The sequence below is a fragment of the Prionailurus bengalensis genome, chromosome E3 (assembly GCF_016509475.1).
Source record: "Prionailurus bengalensis isolate Pbe53 chromosome E3, Fcat_Pben_1.1_paternal_pri, whole genome shotgun sequence".
NCBI classification, from domain to species: Eukaryota; Metazoa; Chordata; class Mammalia; order Carnivora; family Felidae; genus Prionailurus; species Prionailurus bengalensis.
Genome location: NC_057357.1, coordinates 2,010,632 through 2,028,145, shown reverse-complemented (window position 1 = coordinate 2,028,145; position 17,514 = coordinate 2,010,632). Strand labels below are relative to the sequence as shown.

Sequence of the window (17,514 nt, the reverse complement as noted above, 5' to 3'; positions counted from 1 at the left end):
GCTCAGCCTGTATTCAGAGAGGTTTCAGACTTTAAGGAAGACAAGCAGAGCTCACAGTCCGAGAGCACCTACTGGGAGTCATGAACTTGGCTGAGTCTCCACAGCTGCTCGACGGGGCGGGATTCAAACCCAGGCAGTTCGGCCCCGGGGCCCCCGTGCGTCGCCACACGTCAGGCGGCCAACAGGTCCGCGTGGGCGAGGCGAGGGAGCCGGCAGCGAGGGGACGATGCAAAGGCAGGTGTCCGAGGAAAGGCGAGAGGGAGGGGCGGCGTCTGCGAGGGGCAGGGCCTCGGTGCACCTGTACCCGCACAGCAGGCGCCCCCAGGCCCTGCGGGTGGACGCTCACCCTCCCGACGTAAACCACGCGGCCTTGCTGGAAGGCAGAGGCGCACGGAGCGTGGGAGCCGAATGCCCGTGCCGGGCGCGTACGTGGCGCGGCCGTGAGAGGCGTCCACGGGTGCACGGATCAGAGTGCGGCACGGTATGCGAACAGCGGAGCGCTGGCTGGCAGCGAAGAGGGGTGAGCCGTGAACCGCGCACTCGGCACGATGCCCCCACAGGTGCGCCGCCGAGACCCCGGGTGAGCCTTCCGAACCCCTGGCGCGCCAGCCGCGTCGCAGAAGCGCTAAACGGCGCCAGACAGCGGGTTCGCAGGGGGGCTCCGCCAGTGGAGGGAAGCGTAAAAGCGGGTGTGAGAATCACCATCGCAAACTTCCGCAAAGGCCCCACTGCCTCACGAGGTGGGGGCGCGGGGCGCAGCCGGTCCGGAGACGCTCGGGGGGGGGGGGGGGGGGTGGGGGCTGCGGGAAACCGTGTACCTAACGCCACTGAGCCGCCCCCTTACAAACGGGGAAGGGGGGAAGGTGGCCAGTTTCGCGTGGTGTGTGTTTTACCACGGTGAGAAGTGGAGAAAGAAAGAGGGCGGAGAGGGTCGGAGAAGGGCACGCGGGGGGCTTCGGGGCACTTGGACACAGGCCTCCTCGCTCCCTCCAGCGCTTCCCTGCGCCACCGGCAGCGCGTGGGGATTAATATGAAGCCAGAAGGGGCGGCGTTCAGGTATTCATGGTGTTATTCTTCGCACCTTTAGCTGTATTACATATTTTATAATTAGTGAAATATTTATCAGGATTTCTTAAATATTTGAGACATCTTAAATACTTTATAATGGATTTCTACATGTTTTGGAAGGAGCGGGCTGCTGTGTATGACTGAGCTCCCCGTCGCCAGAGGTGTGCAAGGAGAGGCAGGGTGTCGGAGAGGGCACCGCCCCTGGCAAGGGGTTCCCCAAAACCGGGAGAGCTGTCAGATTCACCCGTGAGCTTTCACAAAACAGAAACTTCCACAATCCAACTCTACCCCTGGTTCAGGTTTAGGGTCGGGCCCAGGCGTCTGCTTTCGTTTAAAGTGCGCTCTTCCCTGGCTGGGACCCCGTTCTGGTTCCGGCTTTGTTTTCTCTGGTCCTGAGGACCAGGCCCAGGCCACTCGGGCCCCCACCAGCCGGGCCGATCCCCAGGGCTGAGGGTCACAGCCACTGAGCGCAGGGTGAGAGGCACCAGCCCCTGGAGCTGCGGGCCCGGGGCCTCTGATGAGTCCTACAGGGGTTCTCGTTGCACAGATGGGAGCACTGAGGACCAGAGCGGGTAAGGGATGGCCTCAGGATCCCAGGGGAATCTAGGACGGAGGGGAGACCGGGCTTCTCATTTCTGACCTAGGACTTCCCTGCGTCACACGCTTCACCCCTCCTGGTCGTCCGAGCTCTAATACTGACCTGCAGCGTTGGGGGGAATTGCCCCCTCCGAGTGCCCTCTTCTGCCCCGGGCCCCGCCTGGCTTTGACCACGCACGGAGGCAAGGTTTGACGGACTGAACTTGGCCGACGCGACGTGGTGCCCTGCAAGCTGACTGGTGGCCTGGTGCTCTGGCCCCTCCTCATTGGGTGGACCCCTGTGTGCCGGCCCCCTGCCAGGGCGAGGCGGGGGCACACGGTGGCTGTCCAGCAAGGGGCCTGAGGAGCCACGTCAACAGAACCTCCCAGCTTTGGCCTCGACCTTGTAAGGGCTTGCGCTCGGGCCCAGAGAAGGAAAGGAACTCCCCCCCCCCCCCCCCCCCCCCCCCCCCCCCCCCCCCCCCCGGTCACACAGCAGGGTCGCGGTACAACCAGGGCGAGGACCTTGTTCTCCTGACCCGTCTCCAAAAGGCTCCCTCGTACCCACCCTGAGGCCCTGGGGCTGTGCCTTAGCCGGGGTGAGGGGCGGGAGGGGGCTGATGACTGCCCTGGGGCTGGTTCCCTCCTACCCCTCCACTGCCCAGGGGGGCGCCGGGGCACAGGGGCCGAGGGCTTGGGCTACACAGAGATGCCATCTGCCCAATGCCGGCCCTGGTCAAGTCGCTAAATCCGCGTTTCTGCTTCCTCGCCCGTGGGCCTGGGGCTCAGGTACACTCGGGCCAGCTTTCTGCTACCAAAAGTCTGGTTTTACAGGTGCCGACGCACATTTATTTAAATGCGGTCAGACACAGGAAGGAGCAGCTAATTGCACGCTGGACTTCATTCGGTAGATGAGGAAACGGAGGGGAGGCTGGCGCCTCGACCCAGGAGAGCAGCTGTGGGCAGCCTCCAGGCCACTGGAGGAAGCGAGGCTCCGACTGGATCGACGCTCGGAATCTGGTCGTGGCCCCACTTGCTATGGCAATGAATCGACCGTATCAGCACATGACAAAACAGTACCCAAGCAGCCTATCCTGTGGAAGAGAGACCCACGGGGAGGGAGGCTCAGGAGAGGAGGGGATCCGGTTGGGAAGGGAGACGTGGTCTCAAGGGCCCACAAGACCCTGGAGCAGGAAGGGGCCTTTACAGGCCTCGGGACCACAGCCCCAGGCTGCGGAGGCCCCCCCCCCCACCACGATGCTGGGACAAAGGGCCATCTGGTCTACCACCTGCCCCCACCCCGGGTAGGGCTGGGCTGCTGCACTCGGCTGCCGGCTCCTTCCCGCCATAAACGTGAACGCTCCGGTCCCTAGGGAGCTCTCTGCCCAGCCCGGCCCGGGGCCGAGGCAGGCTGGGGACTGGGCCTGGTGCCCCTGCAGGAAGCTGGACAGACCTCCCGCCGCCTGGACCTGACGTAAGCTAGAAGGCCTCTGGGGAAACCAAAAGCGGGGGTGGGGGAAGAAGCCCGTGGCCCAAGTTGGAGAATCTGGCCCTCCTGCCTGGTCCCGCCTTCCTCGTCCCAACAGAGGTGACGGGCAGAGTCCTGGGCTCTGTCCGGGCCGGGCCAGGGTCCGAGGATGTGGGCTTCCTCCTGATGAGGAGAGCAGGTGTGGGGTGGGTTGAGAAGGATCGGGGTCCACCCGCGACGGGTTCACGGGGGAACACGTGCTGCTGGGGCACTGTCCGCTGGGCTGGACAACAGGAGCCCAGGGACACGGGGCAGGGTCCAGGGCAGGGGCGCCCAGGGCCTGCAGGGCGAGGCCGCTGGAGCCACAGGCCTCCCCAGGGATCTGTTCCTTGCCCGACCACAGTGCTTGCCAGCCCACCAATCAGAGCCGAGTCCTTTGGGCCCTGCCACGTCCTTGGTTTTCTAGAAGACTCCGCGGATGTGTCAGCCGCTCTAGGAAGAGCAAAGTCCTCACGGGCTCCGTGACATCAGCGGCCCTGCATTCTGCTGGCCCACGTGGCAACTTCGAGCCTGCCACTCTGTGACTCCTGCCCTCTCTCCCACATGGCGGGGACCGCAGCTCTGCCCTGCCCCCTTGAGGGCCACAAACAGCAGCTGGGGCCCTGCCACGTGCCAGATGCTGGGCTAAGGGATGCAGACAACCAAACTCAACCGGTACGGGTGTCAGCCGGGGACTCAACCTGATCTGTGGGTTCAGGAGGGCTCCCCAAGAGGCGACATTTCTGCAGAGACTTGAACAAAGAGAGAGACTTAACCATGCAAAGGCACCTGGTGAGCAGAGCGGGAGCAGATGGGGCATACAAGGGACCAAGGAGGCCAGGGGAGCTGGAGCCTGCAGGGGGGTGGGTGACAAGACCCCAGGGGGTGCAGGACTGCTGGGAGCCTTTATCTTACCCCAGAGTGTCTGCCGAAGACAAGATCTTGCCTGAAGGGCAACAAGGAGCCACCGAAGGTTTAGTAGAGAGGAGCTACGATCACCCTGGCTGTTGCAGGACAACAGTGGGTATGCGGGAAATCAAGAGGAGGCGTCCACGGTCACCGCAGGAGAGACGGCAGAGTGTTCTGGACCAGACGGCGGGGGAGGGGAGGAGGGAGGGACGTGGATGGAGCCAGGAGACGTGGACTACATCCAGTGACACGCATACGAATGTGCCCGGGGAAGTCTGGAATGTTCCCAGAAGCACCAGTCACGAGAGCCCCGAACTGGACATTAGCCAAACGCCCACCGACAAGTGGACGGATGACCCCCAGGGGAACACCCACGACGGAAAGCTATCATGTGGCAAAAAAGGATGAGTGAACCGTAATGACGCGGCCAGGGGATGAACATCGCAAACAACAGTGCACGAACTGTTTGCACCAAGTTCCAAAATGCGCAGAAACAATGTGGTTCAAAGGCTAGCGGTCACCCCTGGGGGCAGTGACTTGGAAGGGGACGTGAGGGGCCTCCACAGAGCCGGCGATGCCCTGTGGGTTGGCCTGGGTGCTGAGGACATGGGTGTGTCCGCTGGACAAAAACTCACTGAGCTGAGGATGCCTCCGGGGTGTGTCCCCTCCTGTCTGTGTGCCATACTCCAGGAAGAGATTCAAAGGAGAAAGGAGGTACTCGGGAGATCACACCAACGTAACTGGTGATTTTCTGCGTGACGCTGACGGGAACAGCGGGGAGGCGGCTTGGCGAATGCAAAGGTGGAGGCATGATGGGCCAGCGTGGCCACAGCCATGCCGAGTTTACGGTGAGTGTGTTGGGGACAAGGGGAGAGGCCCCAAGGCCTGCACCGGGCAGAGGGCTGAGCACAGGACAAGCTAGCCCCAGGGCAAGGCAGTGGACACCGTGTGCGGAGAGGGGCAGGAATGTTAGGGGCACCCGAGGAGGCAGGAGGAGCTCGGATGCCAAGAGCAGAGAGAGAAGGTGGGGTCGGTGACCCCGAGCCCTGTGTCCGTGGGAGCCCTGTGAGATAAGGAAGCTGTAGTGATTGTGGGATCTTACAGGTGGGTGAGATCACGATGAATTCTCGTATCAGACGGGTCTCTGTTGCACTGGCAGCAGCTGTAACACACAGAGCTTGGCTGCAGAGGGCTCAGAAAGCACTAAGGGGGATGGGTGGGGGGCAAGAGAGGCAGGTGCAGAGACCAGGTGCCGCCCCCGAGGATGCACAGAGCAGGGGCTGGCGGGGCCTGGGGAAGGGAGCCATCTCTGAGCGATGGGCATCTTCATGGACATGTGTGTCCAAGTTGGACCCTGGATGTGGAAGGGGGCACCAGAGGGGGGTCAGGGCTGCCTGACCCAGACCTGGCCTTGTTGGTGGGGAGGGCGCCCCCTAGGGTGTGGAGAGGAGGACCGGGCAGCATCCAGAAGGCTGACGCTGTGCAGGAGGTCAGGACCTTGGACAGCTCTGGGCCATCCCACCGTCAGAGCCTCTGAAACCCAGGCTCACAGGGGCTGAAATGCTCAGAACGAGAAAGAACGAGGCCCTGCTGTCCAGGGAGAGACTGTGTCACTCATGTGTCCAGGGCCCTTGGTGTCCCCAGCCAGAAAACGGGTGAGATGGGGAATGGGGGGGGGGGCTCCTCTCTGCCCCTCCAGGAAGCCCCTCTGCTCCTTCTCTGAGCCCTGCATGCATTCACAGTCCTGCCCGGGAGCTACGAAGCCTAGGCTTATGGGGACTCCCCAACTCCCCTGAACCCCCCCCCCCTGCAGGGAGCACACAGTAGGACTGCAGCAGTGCTCCCCTCCCCTCCCCCCCAGGAGTCTCAGAGCATCAGCTGGTGATCCTGGAAGAGCCGCCGGCTGACGTGCACACGGCATTTCAGGGCCTTGCGCCAAGCAGCCAGGCTGGGGACACCGCATGTGCAGGGCGAGGGCCAGCCCGGAGCAGCTCAGGCAGAGCCAGGCAGACTCCCTACAGGCGGCCCCAAGTACCCTCCCCTCCATCAGAGAGCAGTGACACTTCCGCAAGTGTGAGTCAGACCCCGTGTCCACCTGCAGACCCTGGGCAGTTACTCGGGGTCCTTGTACCAGATGGTCCAGTAGTGCTGGTGTATGGAAAACAGTCCTCCCGGCTCCCAGGCCCCATGCCTGCCACCTTCTCCCAGCCTGCTCCTACTCTCCCGGCAGCTCCCTCCTCTCCCACCACCCCCACCCCACGGCTGTACCTCCCCGCACACCCCCGACCCACTTCCCAGGCTGGATTCGCATTTCACCGGGTGGGGCTGAGTGTGTGGAGGGGAGGGGAGGGCAGGGCAGGACAACCACACACACACAGGGGCCCCCAGGGTCATGGGGACACATGCACAGAGATGCCCACACAGCAGGTGCGGGGGGGAAGGAGGGAGGGCAGGAGAGGCACAAGTGGGGAGCTGCCTTGGTGTCTCTTGCCCACTTGATCAGAGAGCCCCACAAGCAGCTGCTACTGCCCCCACGGAACAAAGACACAGACAGGTTAAGTGACTTGCCCCTGACTGCACAGCCGCTTAGCAATGGAACCCAAATTTAAACGTGGGTCTGTAGTGGGTCCCTGCATTGGTGGCAAAAAGAGGGGTCAGAGCCCAGAGGCAGGAGTAAGATCTCTGAGGGAGGAGGCGAGAAGATGAGGCCGAAAGCCCTGCCTGTGTGGCAGGGACGGGGACAGTGGGACAGGAGGCATGAGCCAGGAGCCCTGGACCGCAGGAGAAGGGGTCCCCAGGGCCCACAAGCCAGAGAGAGGCCAGAGGCAGGAGGCACCCAAGGCCTCCCCTCTCCTGCTAATTTGGATACGCGTTCCACGGAGAAACGAGAAGACCCATTCAGACCCACAGCAGCTGAGGAGACAGAAAAGCCAAAGAGGGGCTTTGGGAGGCCAGACGGGAGAACAGGGCTCCCGGGCCCCCCGAGAGGGCTACGAGGGAGGGAAAGGGCTGCCCCCCATTTCCAAGCAGCCTGGAGGTAGGCAGCGTGAACCTGGACCCCCACCCACCCCCCGCAGGTGGTGAGGGCAGCCTGGGTCTTCTGGGAGGGGAAGTGGGGATCAAGGCAGGGTCCACCCTGTGCTGGGCTCACTGCGGGCAGCCAGAGCCAGGTGTGGGGGCAAGGAGGAGGGGGAGGCCCCAGCCAGGGGAAGGAGGCCCCAGGAGGGTGTCCGGGCATAGGGTTGTGACTCTCCCCACAGATGCCAGCATGTGACCTCACGAACACCACGAGGGCAGGGGTCTACTGCCTGGGAAACGGTAGGCACCAAGTAAACATGCGGCAAACGGGCGAACCATCTGGTGAGAACATCCACGAGGCAGCAGGGGACACAGTGGGCAAGAACACAGGCTCAAGTGCCCACAAGGATCTCCCCGATAACAAGGAACCGACTTAGCCGCCATATTCCTTTTCCTCCACCACAACCCCTTTTCCTGCCTGGGATGCACAGACAATGGCTGGGGGTGCTGCCGCCATCTTGAGGCCATGAGGACAAAAGCTAAGAATGGCAGAGAAGGCGGCTACATAGAGCCTAGATGACTGACGTCTTCCTTGGGCCCTGCACCACCCCCACTGCCACCCTATTTACATGAGAAAAAACGAGCCCCCTGGTGGGGTTCAATCAGAGGATAGGTCTCTGTCTTGTGTAGCCAGACTGAATCCCTCGCTGATACAGCAAAAAAATAATGCTGAATACTTTTATTAAAAAGTTACTTTCAATTTAATTCTTTTCAGTGCTTCTGATTACATCAAAAGGCAGGTCTCAGATTGGGGCTGGTAAGTCTTGAACACCTCTGCACACTTGCCTTTCTCCCTTTTTAATAAAGCAATAGCAGGCCTTGGGCTCCGAGCCTCCCCTGGGCTACAGCATCCAACTAGAATTTAATAACATTGTTTTGTTTCCACTGAATTTATTTTTATGATTATGAATTCTATTTATGGCAAAGGAGGCTTGTTTTCCATTTGTAGTAGTGCTATAAAATTTCCCTTTTAAATAAATGTATTTAAGTTTTTTAAAAGTGAATTTACTTAAAGAGAAACGGCAAGAACACACTCACAGGGAATGTGGGGGTATGTGGGTGGCTACTGCCCAGCCCTGCGCGCTTTGCCCTTCCGCTGCTGGGGACAGTGTGCCCCCCCACCCCCGGCACGGTGGGGGAGGCCGGGAAGGTTAGGGCCAGCCCTGCGATGCCGGATGGGGGCTGAGTCTGTCATCCGTCCAGCCCGGGGCAGCGAGTGGGTGGCTGGACCGACCCCCCGGCGCCGGGAATCTCTAGGCGAAGCCTCAGAGTCGTGGGCTGGGCAATCAGGCGACGAGCAGTGGGCAGCGGTTTGAAGCTGTCCTGGTAACCAAGCCACTAACTCAAAGTCCCGGGCTCCTTCCAGCCCGCCTTGTGAGGGCCAACTTCAAAAGCAGGGGCTCCAGCAGCTGGAGTGACCTTTTGCTAATTAGCTCGGGCTGTTTGCTCTGCCGCGCCAGCTGATCTCTGGACAGCAGCTCTAACTCCAGTCACTGCCGCCTGTCACCATCAGGCAGATAAATAACTCCGCTCCGGGAGAGGTGGGGGAGGGGCGCCTGGTGAGGGAGCTGCTGGAAGGCCGGGGGAGGGGCGGGATGCGCAGGAGGGGAGGGTCGGTGGCCTTGGGCAAGTCCCAGGTAGGTCCTGCCGGCCCCACCGGGAAGAGTATCACCCCTACTCCCCAGGGAAGACAACTGAGGCCTGGGGAGGGGAGGGGCCTTACAGAGGGGGCTGGGCTCCCGCTCTGCCGACCCCCAGACCCCTGTCTCCCCGACAGGCCCAGCGAGGCTGGCTGTGGCTCTGTCCCCGGTGCTGAACCCAGGACGGGCCAAGGGCTGGGCCGGGGCCAGCGGGGCACCTGGGGTCATCAGAGCACATAGAAGGTTCCTTCTGGCCTCTTAGTCATTGCTTCAGTAAAAGCAACTTCTAGGGACGAGGCCTTAGGACCAGGAAACGGAGGAGGAGGGAGGCAGGAATAGAACTGGAAAGTTCAACTCGCTGCATGACAAAATGTTCTGTCTGTAAGGGATCTCGGGAACAATGCGCCCCGCACCCACGTTCCTGGAGAACCAGTGTGGTGTCCGGGCTCCTCTGCCAGACCCTGCAGGAGCCCCAGGCCATCTGCTCTGCCACCTGCCTTCTGAGGTGGCCCGGGCTGGGAAACATCGACCCATTCGTTCATCCAGCATCTGCAACCTGCCAGGCTCGGGAGGCTGACGGAGCGGAACACGCAGCCTGGAGTGAGTGAGAGACAAGACGGAGACGTGTGGGTCTCGGGGCGACTCAGGGCCGAGGCCGCGGGGAGCCTGGACCGGTTTGGGTGAGCCCGAGCTCGGCGTGGGCTGCGAAGGGCGGGTGCCTCTGGCAGCAGGGAAAGAACGAGCATTCACAGGATGTGATGAACCAGAGACCCTCCGTCCCATATGCTCAGAAGGGGGCAACACCCAGCACCGTTTCTTGAGTGCCTACTGTATACGAATAATTCGCACATCCCAGTGAAGGCTCCCCTCACACAAGAGGTTGCCGCCTCCACTTTACAGATGATAAACGGGGGGTCGGAGACGGTAAGTGACTTTTCCAAGATGTTACATCCAAACGTCAGCAGAATGAGGTCTGGCGGGCACCAAAGTCACCCCCAGGACAGACGGACTGGGGAGACGGTGTTCCACACAAGGGCTGAGGTGGGAGGGCACAAGGCCGTTGCCAGGGGTCTCGGCCAAAGGCCTGCTCTGGCTGGCCCGTGCCATCTCCGGCCCCCACGGCCACGGCCCGGGTCTGAGATCAGTGCGGCCAAGCATCTCCAGGTACTGGTGTGGTTAGAGCGGACCCTGACCCCAGACCACCCACTCCGCCCTCTCAGCAACCTTTCGCCACAGGGGACACGCGTCAGGACGGTCCTTGGGGACACGCCCATGTTTCAGACAGGGAAACTGAGGTCTACGGAGGGGCAGGTGCTGGGCACTGTCCCCTGGAGTGAATGGTGGTGACAGGGTCAGAACTCAGCCCCCCACCCCAGACTTTCTTCAGGTCAGCTGGAGGGACGCGGCCGCGTCAGGGAATGGACGCACATCCTCACACCCTACCCTCCTTCTAGACTTGGCGTTCCCAGAGGGACAGTGCCCAGGCCTGGGAAACAGCAGGCACTCAATGGACGGCTGGAGGAACAGTGACCAGGCGGCCCAACCCGCCTGGTGGCCCCACTCAGCCCTCTCGCCCCGCCTCCCACACGCCCCCCTGCGTGTGGCCACACCCTCTGGCCCTGAACCTCACTGGGGCTTGCCCCACCTCAGGGCTCCCTCCCCCGCTGCTCGCCCTGCCCTTTTTCTCGAGGTGGACCCCCTCCACGGTCCCCTCCCAGAAGCCTCGGAGAAGGCTGGGGAGCCACGCGACCACCAGCAGGAAAGGGCATGCCTTTGGAGGTTCTAGAAGGAGTCTCTGCTCCTTCATTTAACGAAGGCCCGGATGCCTCCTCTCGTGGTCTGTTAGAACCCACAGAGCCTAAGCACCAAAGTCACTTTAAATAAACCCAATCCACAGAATTCCTCAATGCCGGAACACAGCAGGCGAGCATATATTGCAGAACCCGAGACCCCGAAGCCCACTTTTCAGTGTCTGGAGTCCTCACCCACTGCTGGTCACATGAGACAGGACAAGCCAGCTCCACGGGCCGGGCCACCTCCCAGGCACCATCACCAGCGCCAGAAAACCCACACGTCAGTCCCAGGACTGTGCGACGTGCCCACGGCCTGGCGAACCCCGAGGCGCAGGGGCATCTGGTTTCTGACAGAGCCGAGGAAGCCAAGCCCCCAGCGGACGCAGCACAGCCGGGTCAGCAGGACAGCCACGGTGCCACTGGGGCAGCAGCCTCAAAGCCCTAGGCATTCGATTCAGCATCTTGGATCATTTTCCCAGGTAAGAACCCGTTTTGGGGAGCACCTGGGGTGGGGGGCTCAGTCGGCTAAGCCTCCGACTCTTGATTTCCACTCAGGTCATGATCTCAACTATTCTTGGGGTCGAGCCCCGCGTCAGGATCTGGGCTGACAGCGTGGAGCCTGCTTGGGATTCTCTCCCCCCCCCACCCCCTCTCAAAAAATAAACATTAAAAAAAGAACCTGTTTTTCAAATACACGGTATCCGTCGGTATTCACACACGCTGCATCCTTCACACGCTGCACAACGCAAACACACTGTAACGCGCCTGTTCCCATAAAATGGCGGGAGAGCACCGGACGCATCCGGGGAGGACAGCGGGCAGGACCCGAGCCCCAAGCCCCAAGCCCCCAGCTCCTCTGCTCCAACCCGGAGGCGGCCCAGGCCTCCTCTGCCCACGCTCTCTGGCCGAGGGGCGGCACCTGCGACCGGCGACGTCTGCTTCCGGCAGATCTGACCCTGTCTGTCTCCAGGCCACCGTGCACTGGCCCTCCCCCGTGCTGAGAGCACGCCCCCTTACCTTCGGGTCAGGGCCCGCCCGTGACCTGGCGCGTCCCAGTGCAGGCTGGTGGGGTCCTTCCCGCGGGGCTCATGCGGACCTCCTCCTCACTCCACAGCCGGGGGGACGATATGGGTCCAGACGAAGTGTAGGCCAGTCACCAGGGCAGCTGCCACTGCATCGAGACAGAACGGGGGCGGTGGTGAGCAGGTGCAGGAGCCACGGGGACACCATCCCTGTGTGCTGACTGCACAGACCTCCACGGGAGGCCGGGACTCCCCCATACACGATGAGGCCACACCAGTGAGGGGAGAAGAACCCGCAGGCAGAGCATGGATGGACAGACGGACGACGGACGGACGGACGGACGCACGGACGGACGGCGGGGGCGGGGGGCGCCTGGGTCACAGCTGCCCCCACCCCGTGGCCCAGGTGTTGGGGGAGACTGGCTCTGATTCCCTTGGCCGCCCCGACGGAGGCAGGCTGAGCAAAGACCCCCGGGCACGTCCACCGCTCCCTCCCAGGCAGGCCTCTCCCCGCAGACCCCCACCACCACCCCAGAGCATCCCTGCTGGGAGCGGAGGGCAGGGAGTCCAGACCAGGCCACCACTCAGGAGGGACCAGCCGGGAAGCACACCCACGCTGTGACTGCCATAATGGGCCATCTGCCCACAGCCGGGCCTCCTCACCTGCCCCCGGGGCTGGATCACTCATTCATTCCTGCCTTCCGTCACCCGATCAACCCCACTGACGGTGAACAGGGTGCTTGCTGAGCACCCGGATGCACCACCCCATTCACCCACACTCTCCACTCATTTGGTCCCCGTTTTGCAGACAGGGAAACTGAGGCTGAGAGGGTATCTTCTTGCCAGGACGCACACAAAGGTGCAGCGTCGGGGCAAAGCCTGGGGCCACGATGCCACCACACTCCACGTGTGTTAAAGAAGGCTCCTAGTCCAGCTGGGGAGGGGGACACCGCTAGGGGGCACGGAGGGGGGGCGCCACTAGGGGGCACAGAGGGGTGCCCAGAGGCAACAGCACCTTCGGGACGAGGGGGTTCCAGAAGCAAGCTAGCGCACCCTGAGGCCCTACAGGCTGAGCGGTGACCCTCAGGAGGGCCTGGGCAGGAGCCAGGGTGGTTTCCTTCCACCCCCCCCCCCCGCCCCCGGTCTGCACACACCCCCAAAACCCCCCAGGCTCCTGGGCCAGGAGCCGGATTGAAAGGCGAGAAGGAACCTGTCGACCGAGGGAGCGAGGGAGCGCGTGTGCAAGCGGATGAGTGAGTGGCACGTAATTACCTGAAATTGTGGCTTAGAAGCGGATGTAAATAACCAAAAAATACGTGGGGAGGTGGGGGAATGCTCATCCATTAGAGCTAATTACCTAACAGCTAATTGAAATAATAATGGGCTGCATTTGAATATGCTAACAAGGCCAAACCTGTCTTGGAAAAGGTAATTGGGATAAAAAGGAGGAGCTCAGACGCTCGCGCCCGCCGGCCCTGGAGGAAGCTTCCAGGCTGAACCCACAGCCCAGGGGCCAGGACGCCTCGTTCCCACCCCACCCCCGGCCTCTGTGCACGCTGGCCGCCTCCTGGAGCGTCCACTGGCCAGCGCCTCCTGCCCTCTCCAGGGTCCTCGCAGCCCCAGCTACGCAGCCCAGTGCCTCACCTAGCGAAGCCCCAGAGAAGCGAGAATGCGTGCTGAGTGCCCACTGTATACCCAGCCCCGCTCTGCAGAGTCCCAAGTCACACAGGAAACAGCCTCAGAACCACGGGGCGGGCTGCAGTCTCCGCTGGCCCCAGGCGGGGCCAGGACCTGGGTTCCTGGCTACTCTCAGACCTCACAGCAAGGCTGTCCGGAGGGGGAATGTGAGCCCGGGCCACCGCGCACGCGAGCAGAAGCCAGGCCACCCCACGGGGAGCTCCCAGGTCCCTCTCAGCCGGTGAGTGGTCTGTGTTCTGAGACCTGAGTGCCAGGTGCCTGGCCTGGAGCTTTCACTGCCACCAGCATGCCCTGCAGACCCACAGCTCACACGTGCATGCTCACACACACGTACACGCGCATGCACGCCTGTGCACGCACACACACTCTCCTCACAGGCACACCGGCCTCAGGCATCCGCACGTCCGCTCTGCCTGGACCTGAGCTGCAAACCAGCACCCAGCACGCTGCCCCGCAGACGCCCGCACAGGGCCCGGAGGGGCTGAGCCGCACGGGGGCCTCCAGGCTGGTATGCAGCCCCTGCACCCTGACCCGCCTACCTCAGGATCCCACCTCCGCTCGCCCCAATCTGCCCACCAGAGCATCTCTCTGGTGCCAGTCCTGGCACCAGCCACGAGCTCCCGTCGGCCCGCAGGGCCTGGCAAGAGGCCTCGGGCTGAGTTCTTACAGGAAGCGAGCTGGTTGGAGAGCATTAGCGTGGCACTGCTTCTGGAAATCCACGGGTGCGAACACCTCACCCACAGGGGATCCGTGGCTTCTGTGGCAGCTGGGGTTCAGGAGACACACGGGGAGACCCCGGCCCTGGGGGGTGTCAGGTGCAGGTGGGTTAGGGGAGGTTCTGGGTGGCGCAGGCTGCAGGAGGCCAGAGAGGAGGAGCCCTGGAAGGCCGCGCCTCAGTTTCCCCTCTGCAGAATCGGGAGGATGCTGAGCACCTCGCGCTGGGTCACAGCCCAGGCTTGTCTGAACCCACAGGCCTTGGGGACCCAAAACCTCAGAGACCACCTAGGCTGGAGGGGCCAAAGGCGAGGACCCACCCCGCAAAATGCACACACACACACCTTGCATCTGGGGGTGCACTAGGGCCCCCCCAAAACCCTCCGGGAGCCATAAGTCCCCAGGTTATAGACGGGCGCATACCCACGCAGGAATCTGTGGATGGAAAACGGAGGCCCAAACCCATCAGTCGAACTGCGTCAGGGCCAGAGTGGATCCCATTACAAAGACAGGTAAACCGAGGTTCCGAGACGCCAAGCAGAACCGGCCCCAGATCACACAGCGGGGAGGGAGTGGATACGAGGCCTCCCTCCCCTGTGCGCCGTCGGGGAGGGGTCCCGGCAGCCCCCCACACACACCCGGGGCCCCTGAGGATGCAGAGGCAGCGGCCTCTGGAGGAGGAGGTGGGAGGGGTGCCCCACATCTTCCTCCGCCTTCCAGGGCTCAGCGTAGACTTGCGAACGTCAGGGTGAGGGGTGGGGAAAGCGACTGGGCCCAAACTTGACATTTGCATTTCAAACACTTATATCAGCAAAACAAATAACAGTAATTATACTATTTGCATATTTTGTGCAATGATTGTTTAGCGAGGTGAGGAGGAGGGGCTCCTGCTGATGTCAGCAGCCTGGCCTCCCCACAGCTGTGCCTGCCCTACCCGCGGGGTCCCCAGTCCCCATCCCGCCCGCCCACCGCCCACCGGAGCTGAGCAGGGGAGGACCCCGGGCAGGACGATGCTGTCCTCGGTCTGCCTTTCCCCGCTACCTGGCCCGGCCTCCCCTCGAAGGAGCCAGGCCCTCACCTGGGAATTGGGGGTGCTGCTGGGTGCCGCGGAGCACTGCAGATGCCCCCCTACGCTCCTCCAGGCTTTGTTTCTCCAACTCATTCCCCGCCCTCCCCCCCCCAGCATGTGGCCACCTCAGAACCTTTGCATAGGTATCTCCTTGCATGGAAGGCTTCCTCCCAGATCTACCCACGACTAGATCCTTACCGTTTGTGGCCCAAGCCCAATGTCACCTCCCAAACACCCTGATGGGACAGGCATGCCTGCCCTTGCCCGGACCAAGAATTCCAGCAGGCCCAGGCTGACCTTGAGCCTTGGAGGGCACAGCCAGTCTTCTTCCCTCCGTGGCAGAGCCCACGGCCTGGCGCACGTGGGCCCTCAGCAATCGGGATGCACCCGCTCGAGTCCCCTGTCTACTCAGCAGCATTAGTCAGGCGCCTACTGTGAGCCCGGGGGGCCAGCACTGACCCCACGGAGGAGGAATGGGTGGGTGGGACTCGTCCAACTCAGAGCGGAGCCAGAACCGTGTGGCAAGTGGAGGAGGTCGGCAGGCAGGCAGGCCAAACCACCCCAAGGTGCGCAGGGGTCTTGCTTAGAATCCCAAGCAGACCCCTCCGCGGGTTCTATGGTGGATGGAGTCTTCCTGGGGCAACCTGAGGGCGTGCGTGCCCCACATCAGGTTCTGAGCTCACCCCGGTGCCCCCCGGTGACCTTGCTCCGGCCCTCCCACCCCCCACCTCTCCCCTCTGCCCACAGGGTGGTGGGGAGGCGTCAGGGTAAGCTCCATGCCAAAGGGTCTTGACTGTGGCTGCTGGACCCCTCCTCGGCCAGCCCTCGCAAGGCTCCAGGTGGCAGGTCCCATGCCGGTCCCAGGCCTGCGTGACACCCATGAACATGTGCGGACCACATGGAGGGGGCTGGACGGGCTCTAGCCGCCTCTGGGGTGCATAAGCTGTGTGGCCTAGGGTCTCGCTCCACCCCAGGTCACAGCCCTGCCAGGCGGGTCCAAACAAAGAGAATGCCCAGTGGGGAGGGGGTGTGGCCTAGGGTTTCGCTCCGCCCCAGGTGGCAGGAGCTGGGGGGCCAGGCCCGACAGGTGCTGGGCCAGGGCAGGTGAGACCCACAGGTGTGGGAGCCGCTCAGACAGGCTGGGAGGGGCTGCGGGGGGGGGGGGGGAGGCGGGTGCTGAGATGTAGGGGGAGGGCAGGAGAGCCGAAGACCAGCTGTGGCTTGGCACACAGCTCTGCCAGTTGGATGCGTGCGTGCGTGCGTGCGTGGCGCGTGTGCGCGCGTGCGTGTGTGTGCGCGCGCGCTGGGTCTATTGTCTCTGCGTGTCGGTGTTGATGGTGCATTAGACTGTGTGTGTTTCTGACTCACGGATCCGTGTGTGCCTGACCATACGTGCTGGGTCCACGTGTGCCTGTTTCTGGGTGTGTGTTTGTGTATCTGAGTGCGTGTCTAGTGTTGCGTGTGTCTGTGATCCGTGCACGTGGCTGGCTGTGTGTGACTGAGTGTGCATGGTGGGCGCTGTTTCTGTGGGCGCTGCTGGGGGTCTGGGGGGAGGGGCGCGCCCCCCACCCCGTCAGGCTGGGAGAAGGAGGTGGCCCCACATGCCATTCCCTTCCTGTCCCGCTCTCCTTCCCACATCCCAGCTGGGCCAGGACCCGACCCGGAGACCACACAGGCGCCCCCTCCTCACGGAGAAACTGAGGCTCAGAGAAGTGACGTCATCTGCCCCAGGTCACACAGAGAAGCCAGGGTCCGTGCCGGCTGTGTCTGACCTCTTGCTGTTTGCAGGGCGGGCTCCAATGCGTGACTTGACAGGTGTCATGAGTAACCCCATTTTGCAGATGAGGAAACGGAGTCCCAAATGCATTCGGAGACTTGCCCTAGGATATTGCTAAACTGGGCTAACAGCCTCTGCTTTTGCCTGAAAGTCGGGCAGCGGCAGCTAACAGGACTGTCCCGGTGGTGATTACGGCTTCGCTTCGCAATCCCAGTGCCGGCTGCACACGGTTCCTCTTCCCTCCTCCCTTTAATCTCTTCCCACTCAGCCTCCGCGACTGGGAAAGCCAGAGCCCTGAGACTTGCAAATAAGGCCCCTGCCCCCGGTAAACTGTGAGGAGCAATTAACTCCCAGCTTCACACCCCACAGCCCCACAAATTCCAGATGGAGTAAACAGTTAAATATGAAATATTAAGCCATAAAAAAAAAAAGCTAGATGAAAACAGAATTCAATACTTATCAGTCCTCAGGAGGGAGACAAGCTTTCCAGGCTCCAGAGGAATAGGATAAATTGTAAAAGAAGAGAAGCAGAGTTGACCATATAAAAATAAGGAAAAGGAACATAAGGAAACAACAAAAATCAAAAGATACACAACATACAGGGGGAAATATGTGTAGCAAACGTGACAGGGCAATGATACCTGTCTTCGTTATGTAAAGAAC

At 62.2% G+C, this 17,514-nt stretch overlaps 1 protein-coding gene across 1 annotated transcript in view; it reads right to left on the bottom strand.

The window, feature by feature from the left end:
- The window catches only part of ELFN1 (extracellular leucine rich repeat and fibronectin type III domain containing 1), a 63,988-nt gene that overhangs the window by 15,142 nt on the left and 31,332 nt on the right, over nucleotides 1-17,514 (bottom strand). Inside the window, exon 2 of the mRNA XM_043559538.1 lies at nucleotides 11,589-11,742. The gene's annotated coding sequence lies outside the window, so the exon portion shown is untranslated. The remainder of the gene's footprint in view (nucleotides 1-11,588; nucleotides 11,743-17,514) is intronic.